Source organism: Ornithodoros turicata, chromosome 1 (assembly GCF_037126465.1).
Source record: "Ornithodoros turicata isolate Travis chromosome 1, ASM3712646v1, whole genome shotgun sequence".
Lineage (NCBI taxonomy): Eukaryota > Metazoa > Arthropoda > Arachnida > Ixodida > Argasidae > Ornithodoros > Ornithodoros turicata.
The window spans coordinates 161,093,803-161,120,607 of record NC_088201.1 but is presented as its reverse complement, the minus strand read 5'-3'; the positions used below and the strand labels follow the sequence as shown (position 1 = coordinate 161,120,607).

Below are 26,805 nucleotides of genomic sequence, written 5' to 3'. Positions count from 1 at the left end.
GGCCGTTTTCGGAGGACGATCTGAATATATTCATTAGCAATTTCAACCAAGCACATCCGTCTATCAAATTCACCCATTCTTACTCAGCTCTAACTGTTAACTTCCTAGATGTCCAGGTAAAGTTAACGGACGGGGTCCTAACTACGGACCTGTTCCGTAAGCCTACTGACTCCCAGCAGTACCTAGCTTTCAAGAGTTGCCACCCGCGGCACACTAAACTTCCTATCCCCTACAGCCATGCACTTCGTTATAGACGCATCTGTTCCAGCGACAGTGATCTGGGTAGAAATTTGAACCAACTCAAGCAAACATTCATCAGTCGCCAATTCCCACCCAGTTTAGTTGAGGACGCAATAAGGAAGGCCCGCAGGGCAGATCGCAAAGCTCTGTTCCAAAACCGCAACCGCCAATCAGACAATGGTTCCGTCAACCTCGTTGTAACATTCAACAATAATGTTTTCAACATCAACAGTATACTTAATCGCCACCACGGTATTCTTTGTCAGTCAGAGCGCATGCGACAAATCTTCCCGGAACCGCCACGTGTGACCTCCAGGCGCTCGCAAAACCTCCACGATAATCTAGTCAGCTCCAAAGTCAACCGACCAACAAGTCCGACGGAAGGCTGCCACCCGTGCAATGGCCGCAGATGTCAAATATGCAAACTAATGCGAAGTGCCCACGTGCTTAACAGCACAAATTCTAATTTCTTCGTCAAAATTCATGGTGACTTTGACTGCAATTCATCGAACGTCATTTATGCCATTCAGTGCAACGCGTGTCAAGCACAATACGTAGGTCAAACCAAAACATCTTTTCGGATCAGGTTCAACAACCACCGGTCGGACGTTAATAAAAAGCCAAATCTTGCTGTTTCTCGTCATTTCAACCAGCCTGGTCATTCAATAAATGACGTTGCCCTTTTTATTCTTCAATCAAACTTTAGCTCCGATAGAGGCAGGGAACAACGCGAGTCCTACCTCATTTACAAATTCCAATCAATCATTAACGAAGATACCGGTGTACTTTCAACAGTAAGGAATCTGTTCGTCTAGATGGGGTATACTTTCCCATTTTTTTCTTTTATTTTCCTTTTTTTTTTCTTTTCAGCTATGGCCTCAGTACAGCTCACCCTGAGCTGGCTCCCCAAGAAAGATGACATCACCACCCGGACTTGACCTTGCGGAATGTTCCAGAATATGACTCAGACAACTGCCACGTGGCATACTTGCACCGATTGTGACGTCACCCAGGAAACCTATTTAAGCAATATGCAACCCTTGCACCTCTTTTCTCCTGACGAAGACAGTGCCACTGTCGAAACGTCGACCATTCTTTTTTTAATCTATGTGTTAAATTGCCCATTAAATAAATTAATTTTTCTTTAACGTTCCTGTAATCTGTAGTCCAAGTCTTATTATTTCACTTTTATTCAAATTCGTAGCCGTCTGATATATTAACCTATTTGTTCTATATATATATATATATATATTTACAGTTCAAGCGTGCCACAATCCCAGCTGTGGACGGCCGTTTCGAGCTTCTTGGCTCTCATCGGCACAGCAAGCCAAGAAGCTCGAAACGGCCGTCCACAGCTGGGATTGTGGCACGCTTGAACTGTAAACATATGCCTCACGTGCAGCCATGGAGCATTTGCTCATTTTTATATTTGTATATATATATATATATATATAATGGGGGAAAAGCCATTAAAGAAACAAGTAAATGACACTAGACGTGTTTGCAATTCAAAATTACATATTAAGATGGCTTCTATGGCTGCACGCAGAGAAACAGATACTCGTGGAACGATGCAACAGCACCAGAGGACACGTGTTTCGCCGTGTTTGCGGCTCGTCAGCTCTGTGTATAGCTACGCATCATTCGGAATTGGCAAACCATAATATATATGGTTTTGCATGAAACAACTGATGTTCTGAGGCTGGAACAACATAGAAGGGACAAATATATTCATCGTTAATATATGGTTTGCCAGCCGCAGCTACTCAGAGCTGACGAGCCGCAAACACGGCGAAACACGTGTCCTCTGGTGCTGTCGCATCGTTCCATGAGTATCTGTTTCTCTGCGTGCAGCCATAGAAGCCATCTTAATCTGTAATTTTGAATTTCAAACACGTCTAGTGTCATTTACTTGTTTCTTTAATGGCTTTCCTCCCCTCATTATAGATATATATGTGTGTGTTTACAGTTTTCATAAGGTTTGATGCGACGTCCGGCCTCGTTAAAGCGCCATTTAAGATCTGAAAACCAGCAAAAAGATAGACACCAACGTGTACGAGTACTTACTCCCTGATATATTAACGTATTTGTTAATATATCGGACGGCTACGAAGTTGAATAAAAGTGAGATAATAAGACGTGGACTACAGATTACAGGAACGTTAACAAAAACTAATTCATTTAATGGGTAATTTAACACATAGATTAAAAAAAAGAATGGTCGACGTTCAGACAGTGGCGCTGTCTTCCTCAGGACAAAAGAAGTACAAGGATTGCATATTGCTTAAATAGGTTCCCTGAGTGAAGTCACAATCGGTGCAAATATGCCATGTCGCAGTTGTTCGTGAGTCATATTCTGGAACATTCCGCAAGGTCAAATCCGGGTGGTGATGTCAACTTTCTTGGGGAGCCAGCTCAGGGTGAGCTGTACTGAGGCCATAGCTGAAAAGAAAAAAAAAGGAAAATAAAAGAAAAAAATGGGAAAGTATATCCCATCTAGACGACCAGATTCCTTACTGTTGAAAGTACACCGGGATCTTCGTTAATGATTGATTGGAATTTGTTAATGAGGTAGGACTCGCGTTGTTCCCTGCCTCTATCGGAGCTAAAGTTTGATTGGAGAATAAAAAGGGCGACGTCATTTATTGAATGACCATTGTTGAACCTGATCCGAAAAGATGTTCTGGTTTGACCTACGTATTGTGCTTGACACGCGTTGCACTGAATGGCATAAATGACGTTGGATGAATTACAGTCACTATGAATTTTGACGAAGAAACTAGAATTTGTGCTGTTAAGCACGTGGGCACTTAGGAGCTGACTAGATTATCGTGGATGTTTTGCGTGCGCCTGTAGGTCACACGTGGGGGTTCCGGGAAGATTTGTCGCATGCGCTCTGACTGACGAAGAATACTGTGGTGGCGATTAAGTATACTGTTAATGTTCGAAACATTATTGTTGACTGTTACAGCGAGGTTAACGGAACCATTGTCTGATTTGCGGGTGCGGCTTTGGAACATAGCTTTGCAATCTGCGGGCCTTCCTTCTTCACAGCACAGTGGCACTACCGCTTGAGAGAAGTAGCGTCTTAGCACTGTAGCCACTGCGGTGCTGTTGAAGATCTAAAACACATTCTTCTCCATTGTGTCCTCAACTAAACTGAGTGGGAATTGGCGACTGATGAATGTTTGCTTGAGTTGGCTCAAAATTCTATCCAGAAATATATATATATATATACATATATACACACACATATCACTCCGTTTTTAGATTTTGTCCAAAGCTGTGTCCCGGCTTGCTTTGTCATGCTCACTCACCGTCCGCTTAGCTCTCGGCTCGCTCACTCACACTTAGCTCATTGGTCGAATTGAGCGTGAGTGAGCCCAAGTGAACGTTCTTATGAGTGAGTTTTCGAGAGGTCTGCTCAGCAGTGTACTCATCCCCATAGTTGGCACAGTGTGGCCAGGACGAAACCGAAGAGCCCTTCTTGCAGCAGTGACCCCGCGTTATGGCGGCTTTCGTCAGACCTGCATATAAACCCCTCTAACCCGACTGGGAGATGCTGTGTCGTTATCGGCAGTTTTATCTATTCGATTGACCCATAATGCCAGCAGCAATAGCTGTTGCTGCTGGCATTTTTCTTTTTTTTCCGATAACGATCAATCACTCCGTTTTTAGTTTTTGTCCATAGAGCTAAAGTGTGCGTTTTCCTTGAACCTATAGACTGGGGCGTATTTAATGGGGGGGGGCGGGTGGGAGGGGCGACCGCCCCCCATACGGCTGCGTTCCCTATGTAAAAACCCTACTGGATGATGCTGTGCCGCAAAGCACGAAATTTCCTGAAAACCGCCCCCCTCTCACCCCATGACAGACCCTTAAATCAACCCCTGCACCTAAAGCCCTAGTGCTTTTTATATCATGAGCCCTGGTCAGTGTCCCTTTGCAGATCAAGGCCAATGGACGAGGAAGAAGAGGAAGACACTAGCACCATAGAGATAATATAGGAAGACTCTAGAGAACGGCCTTGGCGCGCGGCCAATGCTTTCTCCCTACCGCGGGGTGTGCCCACCTGCGCGCGGCCAGCGGAGGCATAGACAGCGTTGCCAGACCTCTTTTTGCACGCTAAATGTTAGCGGAGTACTCGTTTTTGAGGGCAACAATGCGGATCTCTATGGCAACGTAAGTGAGAACGCCTCGGGCGTGGCGTTCGTCTGCTCTCATGGCCTCCGCATTGCTCGCCGAGCAGGAAATATGTAAGCATACACCTATCAGTTGTTGTTTGCATGCATGATGCAGACGTTTGTCGTCGTACCTTTGGGCAATTGCGTTGAACGGCTTCTTTTGGATTAATAGCTTGTATCGTGGCGTAAAAGGATAACGTGTGTCTTGTTGCACACAGTGAGGCCTAGCGAATAGCATGTAATGTGGATATATGACCGTTTAAGTGTTCGAACAAAGAAAGGTGTGTTTCCGAACTGTGCGTTTCCTCGAAAGGCCTTTATTTGCCGTGGTTGTTGGTCATTAACAGGGACAACAAGCGAAATTCGTGATACATGTTACTGCCTGTGTATCACTCCTACCTTGTTCCGTCGTTTGCGCGTTATAACAATGCAACAATGTAGGAAAGCGTCGTAAACTGTTAGTGTTGTCATCAAGGCACACAGGTATATGTAAGAAGAAAAAATAAATTTTGGGTCGCAGGTCCACTTGGGGCGAGCGAAGACGACGACGATTTAGGGCATCTACTGATTGCGGAACAAGATTTGTTTCGTGAGCATCTGCCTCACTTGGGCACCACGACTTGCTTCTGTAATTCTTCGACTATGTTCTCTTAATCTGATGCCAGCATACTTTTGCAGGATCACTTTCGCCAGTGAAATTATGTGATCAGGCTCCTCTGCATAGTGCTGGCACAGTGGTAGCTTGTCACCGTGTGTTAGGATGAAGTGATTAAACGATTTCAAAACGATCACCCGCACTACAAGCTTCACAGACCTCAATTTCTCTAGACGAAAGGTCTGCTCAGCGCAACACAGCAGACGTGTAACAAAGGAGGATGGTTTAACCAGCCCTCCATTGTCCCTGAGCATGATGAGAACACTTGATGTCTCGTCATCTAGGAGTGTGTCCAAACAACCATTACAGGTGAGTTTTGAGGAGACAATTCTAACAACATATCCTCCAATATAGGCAACAATGTCCTCGCTGAACCTGCTGAGTCTGGATGATTCCCCGTAGTCATGGTCAGCACACTGTAGAAGGGCACAGATGTTGTCCTCTGCAGGAACTTCTGCAGTGGGAGTCTCCTCACCTGCACTTTCCTCCCTTCGCGGCTTGCCCTGGTGACCGAGTGTCTCTATGCCTTCCACTGTAGGAGCGACATTCGCAGAGCTTGGGGCCTGAACTTCAGCATGTATCAGAAGCTTCCTGTAGGCATGACGGAATTGGGAAGCTGATGGGTTGTTATTCCATCCTCCTCTTTGCCTGATGCAGCTGAAGAACAGTTCCAAGTGGTCCTGGCTGAGGCGGTACGTAGTGATGTAACTAGGGGAGTGCAAGGGAGTAATATAATTTGTTCAAACATACTGTTTTCTGATTCTAGACCTCTACATGTTACCTGCATGCGCCCGCCTGGAACAGCGCTTCTGCCAGCTGTGCAACACTTTTCAGCGTAAAGGCCATGCTGATGACTGACATGCGTCTCCCATGCTGAGCAGCTAGCTCCCCGGATGGAAGTCGCAGTGTCATCATTCTTGACGACAATGTAAGCATCCTTTTTCCTTGCTGGGAAATTGTTCCATTGCGAAGTGGTGCCTTAAATCCTTTGCCAATGGGACTGTGCGAATTAAGCAAATCAAATGCTCTGTAAAAGATGTTCATGCTTTAGCTTTAGTGGCCACAGTCATGAAAATGAAAGGCCTACTCATCTACGTCGGCAATGAACGAAGCGGTTGCGTCACTTCCTTCAAATTCGGTCAATCCCAGGAGCCGTGCGTGGGTCAGGGCTTTGCTCACGGATGAACTTAGAGTCTGCGCTGCAAGGCGGACCTTCATGATCTGGCGGCCAAACTCAATATGGGATCTGGTGAGCTTGTTTGCTGCTCTGAGGCCCTCCTTCTCTTGGAGTTGCTGCAGCCTTTCAATAAAGGCCCACCTGATTGTCTAAGAAGGGTGAAAGTATACTTAAATTTGTTGGCAGGCAAGAGAGAAACTGAAATGGAAGCTAGGTGTACTGCATTCAGATGCAGAAAAGTGAGCTCAACTTATGCATAATGCTGGAACGTGGAGGGACCAGAAAAAAACTCGTCCATCCTTGTTCCCACATTATTCACAAGGGACAGTTGGTAGTATTGTCATCCTATTTGCTTACTCCATAGTGGCTGCTCTGTAACACCTTGTGATCCCCAAACAGGTTCCTGAGCAGTTTAAGACTGTGTGCAGCATCAAAAATTAGGTGTATGCTCTTGTCAGCATCAGCAGGATGGGAGAAAAATGTCCGAAAGTCCTCTGTGTTGTTGGCATGGATATGGCACCCCAGCAGTCGCCCCATCATAACATTAGACGATAGCCCGTCACAGACGACTGCCACGACTTCGAGTCCACAATTTGTTAGCACCATGATGGCTTCTGTCAGTAGTGTCTTCAGTACTTCCCCAGATAGCCCCTTATTTAGAAAATAGCCGAAGGGTATTTTCCATGGTGATGCGACGCCCACAGCCATAAATACCAAAGAGTCACCTGCTAGGGGCGCATCATCCGTGTCATGAGGTGTGTGGTCCTCCCCAAAATCAACGTAACCAATTAGCCGTCCAGTGGCCTTGTCTACTTCACATTTTTTGCGTATGCTCATTCCATCAAGCATGATTGAGCACAGCTTCTCTCTCCTCTCAGTTGTTTCATGCTTTTTCTTCAGGTGGTCTAAGACTTCCTGCGTGAAGCCAGGCCAAGCACCAATAACCTTTGACCATTCGCGGAGTGTGTCTACAGCTGGCATTGGGAATAGTTTTGAGACATATTTGTAGGCACGAGGTGAATAAAAGTGGAGTGTCATTGCAAATCTCCTAGTTTCTGGGGAATATCTACGGCCTGGCTTTTTCTTTCTCACGTTCTTTGCCCATTCCTTAAGTATCTCTTGTGGCAGTTCCCCAAAGGACTCCAGCTTTGTTTGAGCCTCCTCTGCCAACAAGTTCTTTTCCTTCAGTTCAGCAATGAGGCTTTTTAGATTTTTAATTTTCTTTTCTCTCCTTTTCAGGGTCAGTTGCAGCCGTCGACGGACACCACGCAGGTACTGGTTCTTCTCTCGAAGTTGTCTCATTCCTGTTCTTGGCGTTGTTTTGCTGTGATAGGTGTGCTCCTTGTGACCCTTGGGTGTGATCGGGCTGCCCTCAGTATCTGTGTTGCTCACAGACACCTGCAAAGTTGCCTGTTGGTTAAGGACAGCATTCCCCAATATTTTGCATTTTAAAATTACCGGTTGTCGTGTAGGCGTGGTTTCATTGCATGTTTCCGGTTGTTGCTGCCCTGCTCTGGGGTCAGGGGACAAAACATCTACAGAAATGTCCTCAAGTCGTTGTGTTTTGGGATCTGGGCTTTCCTGCTGACACTCCTGAAATGGTAGTAGGAACTGTCGCTGCTCACAGGAATTGGAATGCATTGTTTCGCAGTGGGCTATAGTCACAAAAGCAATTTGTCTGTGTTTTCATGTTTTTCAGTAGCAGAAGAACCTGACAGCAGAAAGCAGCAGGAATAAGAAATGACATACAGACATATACTCACTGCTTTCCGCTTTTGTGGCAGCTTACAGTAGGGATGGTCCTCATGGTCAAACAGGTTAGCCTAAAAAATGTTTGCATTTATTTCTACAGCTCGGGTTACATGACGTCACACTGCATAGGATTCACGCTTTGAGAATAGTTATTGGAGCCTTAGGCCCACAAATAGGTATTACATTCTTGAGCACTAGTGAGGCATCATCATCATTATTATTATTAAGAAAGCTCATGTGCTCACAGGCAGTAGGATAGCCGGACTCGGGCTGGGGGTCTGGGCCCGTGGAATACTGCTTTCAGGCCCTTCCTTAGAAAAGAATGAAAAAAATCCTACATGGAAGCACATGTATGACTTATTGACCAAGCCATTCTTACAAGCAGTGAAACAGGTTGAGGGGGGCTGGTAGTCTCTGCTTCCGCAGCACTTGCCTGGGGCATCTCCTGGATAGAAAATTAAGGCCATTAAAAAGGGAAGGAATTGCACAATCTATAGGCCAAGCCGTCCTACAGGTCTAGTTGTAAAAGCACGTAAGCAAGAATTCATGTCCTTACAGGCAGTGGAACAGCTGAAGAAGGGACGGCGGGCTCTGCTTGCTCAGCACTGGCTTCAAGCATTTCCTGGAAAACATGGAGTGAAGGCAGTCATACAGGGGGGTGGCTGCACAAACTACTATGTACTTACCAGGGAAACTGTGTCAGCACCACTTTCATCTCTTTCATCTGGCTGGCTGGCTGTTACTTGGCTCTAAAAAAGTTCTTCCATTATTATCTCCTTTTGTATCATTTTAAAAGTAATAAAGAATAACCGGATACCTCAGCAGTTCCTGGCCTCACTGTCATAGGGACCGCGTTTGCCTTCAGTTTTGCTGTCTGATGACCAGCGATGAAGCTAGAAGTGTGGAAGTGCCTAGAGCATACTCTCTGACCGCGTGTAGGAACGAGCGATTGCATGTCAAGTGCTTCCAGCCATCGGGAAAGCAGGTGAGGATCCCGCGGAAAACTGCGATAATATGTATCTCAAGATCGTGCCGTAAGTTTCGACAATATTTGTTTGCCTTAGAGTGAACAACGTTTATAGGCGACTGGGCACGCCACAGAATATACTTGTGCATGCATGGACCCAGTGGACACTTACTTGTGAAATGACACCCCGCAGGATTTACTCTGCCTCATTTTACATTTCACACAACAGCTGGGCATCTTTCAAGCTGCGTAACTGCAGCGTCCGCGTCTGACAAGTACAAAGCGATGCGAAAGCGAAACTACATGCCAGTTCCCTGCTGGTGCTCGATTGAGCCAGAGAACGTTGAGATCGCACTTTGACAGCACTCAGGAACTGAACTTGCAGACTTTTATTGACTTTTATCAACACTTTATTTCTCAATTTTGCACATTTCACCAAAACAGTCACAGATTTGTGACATTTGAACGAGTTTTCAAACAAGATACGAGAAAGTCAAACTTAGCGGTGAAGCGCGCAGCCAAAGGCAACCCTGTTCATGCCTCCCAAAATGTCAGCGCCCGCGGGGGCACACTTTTCTTGCCGAGTCCGACCCCCCTGACTAGCACGAGACCGCTCGTGCACCGCAAACGGAATATTTTCATTGGAAGAAGAAGAAGAATATCGTTTTAGTCTTTCTCGGATAAGCGCGATACCAGAGGTCTTTTTGAGAGGTCACCCGTTGGAGAAACGAGAAGTGATTGAATACATTGTGGTGAGTACTCTTTCCCGAATCTTCAAGTGTGGAACGACTTCTGCATAGTTTTATTTATTTTCACTGCTTTCGTAGTTTGTGATATAACGAACCGTCACTCAGAACCATACATAGTTCTCCCTAGTTAGTTGAAACGCATCTTAGTATGTATTACTTTGGATATATTCGTTTAACGTATACCGTCCACTTCCACAAACGAGACGAGAACGATATAGTCCTGTATGACGCTTGATCCTGAGCATAGTGTGTTCTTCGAATGTTCCATAAGCCTTTTCCTTTGCCATGCCACGTTCTAGACGTAGAAGCTGTTTAGCTGCAAACGGGCCTTAAAAGCTTGGCAATCGATGACACTGTGGGATATAGGTGTGGGAAGCCCGCCCAATCATTCAGAATTATATCATTTACCTTTCCGTTATCTTGGAAATGTTATGGCCTTCCTTTTTGTGAGTTCGCGTTAAGTGGTGCAGAAACTTGTTGTCTGTACTCCGGATTTTCAACGTTTTGGGTCAACTAGTCGTGTCCGCCCGATTAAGCGTCCCAACCGCGACGCCTTTTTTGAAATCCCGAGACCGTATTCGTGTTCAGTCGCCTGGCGTTCGGAACGCAGACACGATGCTTGCCTCGTGCAGGGTTCAGCGTGCGGGGCAACGATGCCGTTCTCTGCAGTAGTTGGTAGAGATAATGTTACGCTGTTGCGTTCGGTCTGGCAAAACACCGAATGACATCGTTTCTATCCATTACTCGTTGAAAGTGGGAAGCGTATCCTGACCTTTATGCGGTCATGTCTTTTGTCGCAAAAAGGCTTAAGACCACTGCGTTCCACAAATCATTTGTGATAGGGGTACTCAATAAATGTTGAAAACGTGTCCTTGAAAGTGCACGGCATCCAATCGACAAATCGATCCTGCGATTGGACACTTTGAACTCCTCAACCCTCAAACCCCTCAAAATGAACTTCACCGCATAGCACGCTCGTAGCCGAGCATCATCCCGAATAGGACAACGTTCTTTCCCCTGATTGTTCAAAGCATTCCTTTTTCTTTCTTTTTTTTAACGAATCAGGGGGGGGGGGGGGAGTACGCGGTCATTCGAGATGATGGTTGGTTAGGAGAGTGCTACCTGCAATTTGGTAGCGGAAACCGTTTCTCGTCTCCAGTTCATGACAACGAAACCAGAGTTCTTTCCCTGCTCGCGGAAAGTGAGAATCTTAGTCACGTCTTTTGTAAACAATTCACAAAACGGCATAGCTGTCACAAACAGGTGGGCGCACCTCTTTCTGAAGAAATCGGCGGGCGGTTCCCGGTCATCAAATCCCGGTCATTCGGGATGGCGGATGTCGTATTTCGAAATTAACTTCTGTTTCAAGATTTCCAGAAGCCCTCTATTTGAGTTTAAGCTTTCCAGACAGGCACTGGCTCAGGTCCCCTGAAGTCGACCGAGGACGCGTACTTGCCCCCCACCCCTCCCCCCGCTAATCTCATTTTTTCCTTCCCTACTGCCCATAGTCACATGCGATGTCTTACAAAGATTGGTATAATAGAGGGCTGTAGTGCACTGTACGTTATCGGCATTGCGTGCGTAAGGGCGATGGCGCATACGCTGCGCAAAAAACTCGTGGCTATCGCATGGTTTTAAACTGAGTAGCAAACGCGTGTATTTGCGCCGTATAGCATGCCTTTCACATATGCGCGATATTTTCTGCGGGAATAATTCCCTCTCCGAAGCGATAACAAAAGGTGCACGCGTGGGTGGTTATACCCCCGGATTCGCACTACACATCCTGGTTTATGTTGCCGAAATCCGCACGGTGTGTAGCTATGTAGTTGCGGGTATCTGCATTGTAACTGCGAATAGAAATTAGTGTCGCTGTCGACGTCCTCCAGGTGCTGTCATAATTGCGAGCACGCAATCCATCTGAAACGGGTGTCATCCCTGCTCTGCCTTCAACGGAGCATGCAAGTGACATCTAACATGACTCCAAAACCCTGCTTCATCTCTGAAGCCGCCCACAACGCGTCACCATGTAAAATATTTTCGCTCTGCGGCGTATTGTCACTGTGCAATAAAATACGATACATAAGTCGGTCGCGGACACGGGCCCCGCGTGAGCTGCCTTTTCTGTTTTTTGTTGTTGTTTTTTTTTCACGGCTCACGCGCCGCCTATACATGCTTCAGATGTGTCGTTCGGCGATGAGCTCTGTGGATGTAGAGAGGTTTTTTTTTTTTTTTAAACTTGTGCGGAACAGAGCCTTGCGCGTGCTCTGTAGATTTCCGCTTGTCGTTCTTTCTCAGGAGCTCGTTTTACCCGTTGCAGAAGACGTCGCAGCGAAAAACACATATTTTGGGTGTTACTTCCCTGCTCCATTATTGCGTGCATTGCATGCATTTTATTGGGCAAATGAAGATTACATTTTGATCATGTAAAGTGAGGTTTCTAAGTCACCAGACAACAGAGATCATGAGCGCGCCGCCACTGCAAACGTTCTCACCGCTGTAGTCAACCATATTGAATGACATTGTTCTCAAACCTGATTTATTGGACGTTGTCATATTCGTGCTGATGGTTGACTACACTCTTAAAAAATGAAACTTCGCCACATAACACGCTGGTGGCGAACCATCATCCCAACAACGGTCTCACCCTTAATTTATTGAACGTCGTCATTTGTGATAGTGGTTGGCTACGAGCGTGCCACGTGGTGAAGTTCGTTTTTAAGAGTGCAGTCAACAATAATCTTGAATGACGTTGTTCTCAAACATGATTTATGGAACGTTGTCATATTCGGGATGATGGTTGACTGCAGTCTTAAATACTCTCTAGAGCATTGTCGTCGTATCACAGATGAAAAGCCAGCTTCTCAGAATGAGTAAAATGAGATTCTCCTCGTCATGCAACGCCTTTCCTTTAAGCTTCGCGTTAGATGTTAGTTGAAACGTCTCCGTGTGCCACAGGTATTACTTCTTCATCTTTTTTTTTATCTACGTTCCACCGAATTCCGCCTGACATAGGAATTTTCTGACATTGTTCTCCGTCTTATATTCTCCGTCATGTTTTCCGTGAGACAACTGATGTTCTGAGGCTGGAACACATATAGAAAGGACAAATACATGCAAAGCCTTTATACATCTTTCATGTTTTCCATGTTTTTTCTTTCTCTTCGTTGATCCTAGTGCTAATGTACATCGTGCATTGATCCACTATTATATGATTGTACAGTAACGGTATTTGTACTTTACAGGGTATATTTTTGGCCGGAGTACGTATGGTGAAGGGAACACCGATGCGGGTGAGTTCCTTATACACTATACCAGTGGAGTTCATGGCTCCCGGCAACAGTATGCAGTGATTTTGTCCAGAATCACAAGCACGGGTTTCCGGCATCTAGTATGCAGAATTGAAATAGTGCCCTGTAGGAAGGAGGAGGTCGTCCCCAAACAATGGTGACGGTGTAGGTGCGATTTGGAAAAGTCATTGCTACGGTGGTCACGAGATGGGTTGTCGGTGCGCCATATGTGATTAGACGACGTCAACTTGTAGGGTGTCCTATCAGCATATATAGCGGACACAAGTCCGACAAGTTGGACGAGCACGAGAAGTGTTTAAAGGAGTACAGAGGGCCATCCAAAAAAAATTCAGATTAAGACCGAATACCGAAAAAAAGTCACATAAACATAGCTCCGCGCGTTCACCCTTAACTCGCCACCACCAGCTATAACGAGGATGAGGAGGTATGATGCCACGTCGCCGATGACGGTATAAGGAGAACTCGTTCTGGTTCGCCGGTCAGTGGGGGTCAGCGCCTTGTCCCTTTGCCGCGGTAAACCTGTTTTGACAGTTCTCCCGGAGAATTGGGGATAGAAGGAGCGGCCGAAGCATTACCGAGGGCAAGGAGAAAGGCTTTATCAGAACCCCGAACAGCCTAGTAGCAGACGACAGCGGAGTAGCAGACATTTCTCTAGGCCAATCAGCGAGCGTTCTCCTTATAGCGTCAGCGCGAGTTTCCAGGCAGATCGCAGGCTGGTACTTCTCTTCACCACCGTTGCGCACGGTCTATTTTTGCGGCGTATTTTAAATTCAATTTCTGCGATAATTATGACTCTATGGTGTAAATTACTTCGTATGGTGCATCTTACTGGCCTACTTAACAGTTTTATAGGAAGAAAAGTGGGTGTTAAAATGAATCCGAAACTACTATGACTGTGTAAATAAGCTCGATACATCCTTCTGGAGTGATAAATAAAGTTGGTCTGGCAGTCGGTGACTCGGTAGTTGCCAAAAGGCTTGCGAAGCTCAAGAGCAGCATTCCGGGACACCCCCCTCTGAAACCTGGCCTTTGTAGCTGATGCGCCAATAAAACCCGAATCAAATCGAATCAAATCAAACCCCTCTGAAACCCGGCTTGACCTGATAGCAGATGACTACACAAGGAAGCTAAGTTTACAGGGTGGTGCGTGAGTACGTGAGGAGGAACAGATTTGGGCAGGGAGAGGAGGTCATATCTTTTCGCGCCCTGACCTGATAACAACACCGATAACACGCCCGGGAGCTTTCGCGTAAGATAAAGAATAAGACGTGATGAACAACTGTGGGAACGAGCATGAAGACTTTCCAGATATCGGGAGATTGCCGGATGAAATTGGCAGGTTGGCGCCTGTGATAGCCTTCTGGACGTCAAATTGACTAAATGCGAGTTCTAAAGGTGCAACAAGGACAACAGCTACGGTCCGCAGACGATACACAGACTACGTAGTTTTATGATGATACCGTCAGTATCAAGTTGGTATCGAGTTATTACGAGCTAAAATAGAGGAAACTGACAATTTGGGGCGCCAGTGAGTGCCACTTGGGCGATGATTTGGCGATATGTCTGAAGTATATAGATTGGGCTGGTTGGTGTAAATCCACAAGCGACCAAAGAACAAACACGAAACAACAACAGAGCGACTTGTGTGTGATCTTGTCTCCTGTTTGTTCTTAAGTCGCTTGAAAATTAACGATTTGACCAAACGCTACTTCGCAGGCCGTATCAGGTATGGGCCGCGGACTCATAGCTGTTAATCATGGACATACAGACTACGCAATTAAATGATGACATCTTCGATATCACGTTTATATCCAGAGTTATTACTAAATGAAATGGAACATATGGACAATTCGGCGTCTGCGAGTGCTGTGGCGATGCGAGTGATGTCGTCTGCGAGTGGTAATGATTTGATCAAACGCCACTTCTTTGGACCAGAGATTTTGGTACAGAACTAAATACATTCAGAATCGAAGGCGTGTATATTCCCAAAACCCAGCAGTGGGTAGGAATACAGAAGGTCACCGACACACGAGGCGGTGAAGAAGTAGAGAACACTGAGCGAATTTTATTTTAGTGTACTGTACTGTAGTGTAGTGTACTGTTTAGCCATACTGATAGGTATAGTCGCTGGTGGATACGTCACATGGCAATTTACAATAACACAAGAACAGACAATTACAACAGATGATGCAGTTTCTAACTTAAAGTCCCAGGTCAGATTTTGCCTTCCGCAGGTAGGAAAAGTTGATTGGCTGAAGTGTCGGAAAGGAAAATCAGTGACGACACTAAAATAACATGAAAATGAGCTTTTTTCTGGGGGTTCATTTTGAAACGCGCTCGGTGGTGTGTTATCGCATCTCTGAATGACAATGCACGTCTGCAGCCCCCCCCCCCTCGCCTAGAAAGGAAACATTTCCGTGACGTGATCCAGCGGGTGAAAGTATTTCTACCGAGGCGACATTTGTCCCTTACAACTACAAATGTAGGATGCATAAATTGCATAGCAATCAGCGAGTTGAGATCAGCTTGAAACGAAACAATAATGCGTTTGATGGTGCGACCCGTTCCTTCAGTCCCAGCCTATACCTTTCAACTCGGTCTCCAATGTTTATTGTAGATGTCCAATAACCAGTTGTATGGATCCATGGCATGAAGACCGCGAATTTTGGGATTGGACAAAGAAAAACCTACCTCGGTACTTGCAAAATCCATTACCCAGTTCCGTTTCAAAAACTCGGTATTAAACGCGCGCAATTTCAGGTCAGTTCCGAACCAATGTCGATCGCTGAAACGGGATCGCTTTTTTGATACCTCCATTTGTAAAGGTGTACAATCTGGGTGTAAAGGTATACAATAAAAGTGTAAAGGTATACAATCTGGGGACCTTGGTAAAACAGCCGGTATAGCAGCTTCGCCAGAACTATATGCAGAAGCAAGCCTGTACAAAACGACACATACGCTGTCGATGCCGCTTCCATCGTATACGCCTCCGGGCCTCGAGACCACATAGAGCAGAGGCGCGCTGGGACCGGGCCTCAGCGAGGAAACAGTCTGGTCCGGGCCGGGGCAGAGTGCGGGCCGTAGCAGACGGGCGGCATGCCGGTCGGATGTAGGCAGCAGTGACATTCGCCGGTTGAGAAACGTGAGCACAGCTGCGACATGCCTTCCAGGGGGCAGCTTCCGCATACTCCTGATTGGCCGAACATGCATGAGTAGATGCCGCGAAAAATCGTGCACTGCGCGATTGCCAAAAAGCGGAAAGCGACTGGCTGCTTTTTTCGCCCATTGGCAAGGGTACCGCAGTCTCCGCAAGTGGGTACGCGGCCTAACGCGTAAAATTCTTACCGCCATGCGGGAGCAGTGACGTTTCGCTTTTCCTTTGCCACACAAAAGCACAATTTTTAGGCAATAGGCTACGCATTGTCGGTAAATACAGAACCGGAGATTGCGTCACGCTCTTGTGACGTGAATAACACTGTCAACGTACACATCTAAAGGGCAGCGGAGCCCGCACGCAGTGGAGTATCGTGAGCAGCAAGCACCGAGCTTGCTGCCGAGCTGCAGCTCGCGGACGGTTTTCACATGTATACCTCATGTCGACCAGCGTCAGTCAGTCGTCTTTATATTGCTGTAGATTCTGATGATTAGTGCTTTTGTGACGCATCAGCATTGTGTGTGTGAATTGTATACGTGAGCCCAATTTTGCAATCTAGGCGAGCAATGGCAACGACTATCGCATCTAAGGGGCAATTTACTTTTGTCTTTCTAGAATCGCATGTAACTTCGACATCTGACTTGGGTAAGTGACATGACTAAGCTTTCATATAGAAGTCACTAGTGCTTAATTGTTTCATTACACTGCATTTTCACTTCGCATGACATTCCCTCTGAATGCTGGCTTCACCTTACTTCAGAAATGCCTTGTAAGATAAGCAATGCCACGGGTCAAAACAGCTGAAGGGAGGAGGAGGAGGAGGTAGGGCGGGAGAGTAAGCCGGAGGCCCCGTGAAACGACTTATCATTGTTTCGCTATCCTTGCCCCAGCGCGGTTATCAGTTTATCATTTTTTGTTTCCCTGATTTTTTTTTACCAGACGCCTGCTAAACAAGCTGAAGAAGTAATCTTGTTTCGCCGCTTCGGTTGTACGCCAATTTGAAAGCTCGTCGTTTTCGGGCTCCGGGAGTACAGCTTAGGAAAAAGCTTCTGAAACGCTGGTATTTTATATTGAACTTCTCTCCCAAGCTGTGTTGACGGCATAGGTAGATGGAATACAAAAAGCCCATCACAGGCTTAATCACGAACTGTACACCGCAAGCGTTATTGTTCTTAAAATTGGCGCGCGCAGGAGGAGGAGGAGGAGGAGGAGTGTCGTTGGGAGGAACCCGAGAGGTCTGCCTGCCTGACTAGGCGGCATGTTTCTCGGGAAGGGAAAGGTGGTAGAGAGGAGGAGAGGAAAGGGTGAAGTGGAAGACCGAGCGGAATCCGCTCGGAGGGAGGATAGCTGCGTCCATGGGCCGACTTCAGGGGAACTGTGCCGGCATACGCCTATTACACATCTGAGGGAAACCCAGGAAAAACCCCAGACGGCACAGCCGGTCCGCGGATTCGAACTGCGGACCTCCCAGTCTCCACGCGCACGCGTTACCGCTTCGCCACCGGAGCTGGTGGCGCGCGTAGGGCTGGATAAAAAACGGGGATATTGAGTTCTGTCCATGTTGCCGGAAGCTCATTTGCAAGCGGCTTTTTAAAAGCGATATCAGGTGGTCGTGTAACCTTCAGGACGCTTACCAAACAATGCGGCCTTTCTAATACGTGACTACAATTCTGCTATCCTCGTGCTTCCGAAAATCCACCTAAGGGAAGGTTAGTCAGCTAATTTTGGAAATATTCATGTGACACACGAGTACTGTTGGTCATGGAATTTCCATCACGCTGCGTTCGTGCGTATACGAAAACAGAATAAGCATGCCACTCATGATTACGTTATCCAAAGTGTGCAATATTCGATATCCTTTACCCACAAGGAGGACGGCCTCTGGTGGCATGCGGGGTCACCCTATATTTAAAAAGCTACCTCACCCTTTTATCAATGCTTTTCAAGTGACCAAGAGCAGAATAGCAACTACGTTCTTGCACACTACATATGCGTCGTGGCGGAAATGATACGGCCCACAGTATACGGACGTGCTTGATTGATTGACTTGATTGCAAGAAATTAAAACAAAAGCCCACAAAACATAAATAAGCTATGATGATGATATAAATAAGCTAAGTTGTTAGAAGCTTTCTTATATCCTCTAATTACTTGCAATACTTTCGTGCAGTGGTTTCGTTAAAATGTAGCTAATTAGCCGTTTAATGAGCTAAAAATCCAGGTTGCTTGTTTGTAGTTCAGCGTCGGAAACATCAATCACTGCAATTCCCAATGCCTTCATAATGGAGATAAATGTGATTTCGAATAGCTCGTGGTGTGCGCGCACCATTCGGTTTTTATTTATTTTTATTTTTATTTTTTTTTGACGGCGCCTTTCTTTGTCACGTTCTGCAGTTCTGCTAGCTCAATTTTTCAGAAGTCAACCGTAATTGAGACTTCCTAATTATTATTCACCGGGCACGCGCCTACTCTCGGTCATAGTGCTTCCGTATATATCATATACAATATGGTAGTAGTACTTGCAGTACAATTAAAAGGAAACTCTCTACAATGATATACATGGATGTTTAACGTCCTTGCTCTGTCGGGTCTACAGGGTGTCCCGCCTAACCTATCACGTAATTATATTTGAAGAGGGCGATCAAACGAAAGCGATCTCTACTTTTCTGCTAATTGAGTTAGAAACACCAACGTCAAAGGTAGCAGGTAGCAGCCTATATGTAATCGTATTCTGAACCAGTCTATTTTCAACTATTTTCGTTCGTTGCTTTCGCTTTTGCAGTGTGCACGAGTGTGGTGTTTGTCGCACACGGAATCAGCGGGGGGGGGGGGGGGGGCTCGTTGTCGAGTCTACCTCCCCATACCTTGGAGTTCAGGCTATTCCACGGGACAACAGGAAGGAAAATGAGAAATACAACACGTATTATGTATGAATGGATAATCAATACAAATTGGCTTGATACCGGTGGAAGAGCGTAGAAAAAAAAAAAACAGGCTTCAGGCTTCAGTTCATTTTTCAATTAGTCAGTGGTCAATTTCGACTCAATCATGAAGACTACATCACTCCACACGTACCCAGATCAACACGGCTAAACCACCACCGCACAATCAGCAGTGCAGCATCTCAGTGCAGAACCGACCGCTTCAAATATTCCTTCTTTCCTCGAACCGTCCATGAATAGAATTCCGTCATCTGTTCAGGTCTCACACCTCTCTGTCATGGCATTTGTGAAAGGCATAAATGCGGTTTCGTGATATGACATATGTGCTTCGTTGTAAATTAGTTTCTGTGCCACTCCAACTTGGACCCCTTTAGGGTTTGTAGGAAGGGAGTTGCCTCAGGACAGAAGCCGCCGATATTTCGAACAGAGACTGTTCTTCTGGGCACCGTCCTCATCATTGGCATGGTGTTTAAAGGGTTAGGTGTGACGTGTTCAAAGGTTCATGCGAATTGTGGGTCAACAGCCCGGAGGGAACAAAGGTTCCGTACGGGCTTCTACGGCCGGAGTGAATGGCTGCTTTGTTATACCCCTGTCAGACGTACTGATTTAGTGTCACTTTCAGCGAGTACACTTGCAGTAAGTGTCATTCTTTCGGAGTCACACGGCATCTTTTAGTGGCACTAAATGCAAAGTACACTTACGATGAAGTGAGTTCGCCAAACTCACTTCACTTTGCCTGCGACAATCAAGTAAGTAGCCTCCACCGCAGGGATTGCGTAACAAAAAGCTTATTTTTGGAAAAGGAAAGAAACAACCCAATCGGAATTTATTTTTTGACAAATTTGTTAAGACAGCGCTGATTTGTATAAGAAAGACGTAAGGATTTTTGGCGTGATTTACCGGTACTCTCGTTCACAGACTGCCCAGTAGAGTTCGTAATCCACTTCGTGGCAGCCATATTTGTTGACATTGCACGGTGGTTAAGTGTTACCGGCGAAATCGCGAAATACTCGCAGTGAAGCACTGAATAATGGAAGACAAAAAAGACAGGGCATCGTGGTCTGAGATAGAAACCTATGCTATCAGAACATGGGAGGCCAAGCGAATCGCGAAAGTGTATGCTGACATCGCGGGCCAGTTGCACGCGCAAGACATAGTAAACACCACCAAAGAGGTGAAGAAGAAGATTGAAAATTTGTCAAATAAATATACTTGTGTTGGTTCGGAACAATTATATTTATGACGTTCAATCGACTTCAACTGCGAAGAAAATCTTTGTGAAATGTTTCTGGACGTAAGAAAAATGATTTTACGAAGAAAGCATGGCGCACTCCCCGAGGTTAGGTGGGAGTTCAAGCTCGCCCATCGTCATCACCATGACTGCTTAGTGACACTGACTTATGCCGTGTAGCAGGAGCCTAGTGAAAGTGACATTCCAGGACGGAGTGCACTTCAAATAAGTGACACTAAATTAGTACGTCTGACAGGGGTATTAGAGTATGGAGGGGATTATGTGAACGTAGTGATCTAGGCTACAGACCGGTTACAGAAAAATGGAAGGTTCACGAACACGTGGACGAAACGGGACAACAGACAAGAATTGGCAAGCATAGTGAAAGATAAGGAGGTTAGTGGTTACGTGGGGAAAATTCCAGAACGAGCAAAGTTTATATATATATATATATATATATATATATATATATATTAATACAAAGTTGTGGCATGCAATAAAGAAAGCAGAAAGCAGTGGTCATGCAGAACATAACAGATGATGATGGAGGTAGAAGGGAAAAGCATATTTTATTTGTGAAGTGTTTCTAGGGTGCCTTGTGATTTGTTGATACCAGACGGGTGAAGAGCGTTGAACTTGTATATGAGATTGAGACTCCCTATCACGTCTGTCACGTGGGGATCTAAACCCGATTTCTAGAATATATAGTTTAATGTTGTCAAAATTGTGACCAGGAACGTTAAAGTGTTCGGCGACTGCTTTGGGGAGTTTGTTGGACGTGTCTGTTCTGTGTCCGGTAAGGCGGTTGTTCATTTGTTGGCCGGTTTCACCAATGTATTGCATAGAGCAGTCGCCGCATTCATTGCAGTATATGACATTGGAGCTTGTGCATGTGAATGCGTGGTTAACGGGGTGGGTGTAATTGCTCGCAGTGCTTTTGATGGAGTTAGCGTGTTGAACGTGCTTGCATGTTTTGCAGCGCGGGAGGTTGCAGGGCCGTGTTCCCGTGTACGGGGCGCTCGTTTTGCTGATTTTGGCATTGACCAAGGAGTCTGCCAAGTTTTTTGCGCGTCGGTATGTCACCTGTATGGGATGGGTGAATATATTGCTAAGTCGGTCACTGCTTTGGAGGAGGGGCTCGTGCTTCTGTAGAATGGCTTTGATGTTTGGAAGTGCGTTGGAATATCTTGTGATGAAGCTTATTTGGCACGCGTCAGGATTTTTTCGGTTTTCCAGAACCTCGTTTCGATCGAGTGTGAGTGCCTTGCGACGGAATTCGGTTAGGAGGGAGTCTGGATAGTCCCTTTGGGCAAGTGTACTGCAGAGTTCGTCAAGCTTCTCAGCGTAATCTGTGTCGTTTGAACAAACTCTGCGTAGTCTTACACTCTGCCCATTAGGAATTCCAACCTTACAGTGGCGCGGGTGGTGACTCTTGAAGTGAAGGTATTGTTGTAAGTCAGTTGGCTTTTTGTACAGGGTTGTGATGAGGTTGCCGTCGTCTAGTGATATTGTGGTGTCGAGGAAAATGAGTTGACTGTTGTGATGTGAACTTTAACTATACTTTATTATTATATACTGTATTATTTAATTATATAACTTTATATATATATATATATATATATATATATATACAAAGGAAAAATAGCCGAAGCTCTGTAGCTGCACGTTGAGCACATGTTTACAATTTGATCGTGCCCTCCCTCGATATGCCCTCGTGCCCTGCCTGCCCTCGATATATATATATATAAACTTTGCTCGTTCTGGAATTTTCCCTACGTAACCAGTAACCTCCTTATCTTTCACTATGCTTGCCAATTCTTGTCTGTTGTCCCGTTTCGTCCACGTGTTCGTGAACCTTCCATTTTTCTGTAACCGGTCTGTAGCCTAGATCACTACGTTCACATAATCCCCTCCATACTCTAACAAAGCAGCCATTCACTCCGGCCGTAGAAGCCCGTACAGAACCTTTCTTCCCTCCGGGCTGTTGACCCACAATTCGCATGAACCTTTAAACACGTCACACCTAGCCCTTTAAATACCATGCCAATGATGAGGACGGTGCCCAGAAGAAGAACAGTCTCTGTTCGAAATATCGGCGGCTTCTGTCCTGAGGCAACTCCCTTCCTACATCTCTGCCGGTTCGCTGGATTTGTACCCATTTAGGGTTTGTAGTATTTTATAAACAAATAAATAAATAAATCATGATTAGGCAGCGATTGTGATCGCCCTCGGGTGCGGAGAAAGCGCGTCTCTGCGACTGAGATCAACAACGCAGACACTTGTCACCGTCCCTCTTTTGGCGGACGGTCCAGGTGAAGTACTTGGGCCTATAGCACGCGATTACAGTGCACGATATTACATTAGTGCTCCGTCACTGGTTCGAGCGGATCATGTGGTGACCAGGCTTAATATTGCTTTAATATTGCAATTGCAATGTGCTCCCTAAAGTCAATGGTTGAGCAAAGAACTGGTTTCTTAGTAGAAGCCCGGTCGACTAATCCAAGGCCAAAAGTAGAACCGCCCTAAGGCAACTCCCCTTCTTATGAAAATTTGGTGCAGATAAAAGGAAACAGGGCGTCCCAGAAAACGTGTAATTGAATTGAAAACACCACAACCTATAGAGTCATGCGGTTAACGGCATTTGTTCTTAATGGGTTTTTGCCACCTCCTGATATGAATGTCGTGTAACGTAAGTGTAATTATGGAAAGATTTTGCGAGCTTAAAGTCGGAAATTTGCCAAGTGAAAGTCACTTTTTTACCCCACCAATATGAAGAGCGTGCCGAATTCACTCAAATTCATAATTGACAGTGGTATTCATGAGCTATCCCATCGGAAAAATGGCCGAACATCATGCTTTTCAGAGCACCGGACCATAACGCGCGATGACTTTTTGAGCGCAATCGCTCACAGTCCGACGAAAGCCAGCCCACAGAGTGCTAGTAGAAAAAGTAGCAGATCCTAAAATTGGGAGAATGAAAGCATTATCCCAGCGAAAGTCGAAGCGCGTGTCCAAGCAGCGAAAAGCAGAGATTTTCAGGAGCTATCCCATCGGAAAAAATAGCCGAACATCATGCTCTACACTCTTAGAAATGAATTTCACCGCATAGCACGCTTCTAGCCTACCATCACATCGAATGAAATCGTTATCTGCCCTGATTTGCTGAAAACGGGAGGCGTATGCCATTTTTGTGACAATTATGAACCGCATAAGTGTCACAGAAAGGGCGTACACCTACCGTTTTGAACAAATCAGGGCACACAGCGATATCATTCGAAAATAATAATAATGGTTGGCTAAGAGCGTGCTATGTGGTGAAGTTCATTTTTAAGAGTGTACGAGGCTCCCACAGGATTCGCGTTTTCGACGACCTGTAGGTGGCGCATCTTAACTCCAACATGGCGGACGTATCCAGGTTGTCACTTAGTTTCGATTTTGAGATTGCTGAACTGCAATGTTGATTCTCGATGCGTTGAAGGCGAACGAGTATTAAACGCTGCTCATATACTTCTGGCAGGCGTAACCGAGTTGTCCAAAGAGAAGGCTATAGCTGTCGCGTATTATTTGCGAAGTTCCTGCGTGTTTGATCAACCACACTTCGTGAAGATGAATTTCACGTTTACTGGTTGCGAGGCCGAAATAGCAAGCAGCGAGTGTCCTGTGCTGCAGGAATGTCAGAGACATGCAAGCACACGATATCTGTGCTGATGCTCTCTTACAGATAAGATCTTCTAAGTGTGTAGCGCGTGTACGAATGTAGTTTAGAATTTATAGGGTAATGTTGCCACATCCGTGTGTCACTGATGCGTATGTTTTTGGGAAACCTTAACGAAACGTCGCATTCTTTCTGCATTCTTTCCCAAGTGATTTGACGCGCTGATTCAAATGCAGAGTTACAAAACTGACTTGATATACGTTTTCGCGCTATCCCTTGTGCTTTATTGCACATAATGGCTACTCAAGTTTGAAAAATATTGTTGTGTTTTGCCTAGACTAGGTCTTGCTTCCCTTCCTGACGTGAGTTGCACAGAAGTGTACTTCAGAAAAAAGAAAAAAGAAAAAAAGAAAAAAAAAGGACGTTCATCAGATATGTAGGCAGTACCGCTCCTAGAGCTCTGCCATACACACATAAGCATTGCTGATGTAACAGGTTTGCTGATTTTGCGTCGCTCAATCCATCTCTTCCGAGGATGCGTCAAAGTAGGCGGTGTTCCGTGTGTGGAAAGAAGAAAACGTGGAAAGACAAACTATTGTCCCCTCGGCGCCCATAGTCGCGTTGTGGCACAGAACAAAAGTCGTTTGGTTTAGTTTGCTGGTCGTTGTCTGCACTGTTTCCTTCATCCATGATTTCAACAGCAAAATACAGGTGCAGCTCAGCGACCCATGCGAAAAGCAACAAGTTTTCCGCAAGTGAACGCGGAGTCGTCGGCCGTGTGTACCTGGATCGGCTAGTCCCTTTTTTCTCCGCTGTGCGGCGTCGATTTGGCGAAAAACGCGAATAGCGAACGATGAATTTTTCAACGCAATCTTCGCAGCGAAAGGAGGTTGGAAATACAGCCCACCCCGGCATCGCAGAGAGAGATAACACAGGCATGGCTTATCGCGTCCGACTAAACACAACGGCTCTGCGCTCTATAATCTAGCGTTTCGTTAAAAATGCCAGCCCTGCACTACTTAACCGCATAGCGCGCTCTTAGCCAACCGTCATCTCAAATGATACCGTTATCTGCCCTGGTTTCTTGAAAACGGGAGGCGTACGCCTTTTTTTGTGACACTTATGCTGTTCATAATTGTCACAAAAAAGGCGTACCCTCCCTATCATTCGAGATTATGGTTGGCTAAGAGCGTGCTATGCGGTGAAGTTAATTTCTAAGAGTGTGGTATGTCGATAGTGACGCCATTTGCGAATGACGTGTGGCAGGGGGGTATTAGTAACATCTACGTCATGTGAGACGCCACACTCCGGTTCAACGTGCCCTTAACGAAAATTTCGTTCTTGTCTTTCAGTGAAGTATTCCGACGAGGAAACGGAAACTGAGCGTGGTAAGTATATGCTGGGTTGCTTTGTTTCGGAGCATGGGGGAAGGCACTTGTAACGTACACTCTTAAAGGGGCCGTAAACAGGCCACCAAACATTTCTGAAATAATGATACCCCATGAAAGAACGCAGATCATAATATCCAAATATACATTTCGTTCGGCTCGTGCCAGCTCATTGACCCATATAACTGCTTTCAAAGATGAGTAACCAGCGAGCCTCTCTCCACCACGCATACGTCACATGGCTACGTAGCGTTTTGCCGTCCAATCGGGGGGCCGAGCTGCGCACATGACGTTTCAAATTACCAGCCAATAAACATACTTCGTTATCAGCTGTGAGTCGGAGCGCTCAGTTTATTTGTGTGAAACGACGTTTTGCGCTCCGTGGTTCCGAAATTCAACGTCATGCTGGCGTAAACGTCAACAGTTGGGCTGCTATCACGTGACGCGATTCGAACCCGGGTTCCTCCCAGTCACGACATGACATGGCCAGCACGCTATCCACTGTACCACGCGAGCTGGTGACTCGATGCCGCGTGGCTCAATCCAAAGTACGGCAGCCCACTGTCGGAACCATTCGAAGATGACGAAGTTGTTCCATCGCGCACCTACCTAAGATTCCGGAACCGTAGTCCCGGATATTCATTCGCGCTCGTGGTGTGCTACGTGCTACTGCCCAGAAAACGTAGTGCGCGTATGATACCTAAATTAATTTAAAAATTTTTCAGTTTGAGGCTGTAACTGTTTAGATTTTGAATAGAAGAGGATTCACGTTCATCTAGTCCAATTCCGCATTTGAAATAAAATCATGCGTGGAACACTCGATCATAATTGGTGAGGAAAGCGCTACGTCAAAATGACGAAAAGTAAGAGCGCGGGGCGGAGCTAAATTGCGAAAGAGTGCAGTGAATATTTCATCCGTATGCAAGCGGCTTTTGTTTTTGAGGGTTAGTAATTGCAAGGAGTTTTCATTGCCTAAAAAATGAACCCTTTAAAAAAGAACTTCACCGCATGGCACGCTCCTAGCCAACCATCATCTCGAATGATATCGTTATCAGCCCTGAATTGTTGAAAACGGGGGGCGTACGCCTTTTTTGTGACAATTATGAACTGCATAAGTGTCACAAAAAAAGGCGTACGCCGCCTGTTTTCAACAAATCAGGGCTGAAACGAAGTCATTCGAGATGATGGTTGGCTAGGAGCGTGAGTGTATGATGCATCCAGACGAATATCGTGCGAAAACGGAAGTAAAGCGTATTACACGAACTGCCATGGAGCGAAAAAGACGTGAACTTCTCAGCGCCGGATGCCCTGCTCGAGGAGTTCGCCGCGACAGCGATTGCGGCTGAACACGACGCCGCAACGAATCTTCGCCGGCTACTCGTGGGTCTCTAAAAAAAGGGTGTACT

At 46.0% G+C, this 26,805-nt stretch overlaps 1 protein-coding gene across 1 annotated transcript in view; it reads left to right on the top strand.

The window, feature by feature from the left end:
• The first annotated feature begins 9,614 nt into the window (after nucleotides 1-9,614).
• LOC135388420 (uncharacterized) overlaps nucleotides 9,615-26,805 on the top strand; it is a 44,036-nt gene continuing 26,845 nt past the window's right edge. The window contains exons 1-4 of the mRNA XM_064617977.1: nucleotides 9,615-9,724; nucleotides 12,964-13,011; nucleotides 16,799-16,828; nucleotides 25,364-25,399. The gene's annotated coding sequence lies outside the window, so the exon portion shown is untranslated. The remainder of the gene's footprint in view (nucleotides 9,725-12,963; nucleotides 13,012-16,798; nucleotides 16,829-25,363; nucleotides 25,400-26,805) is intronic.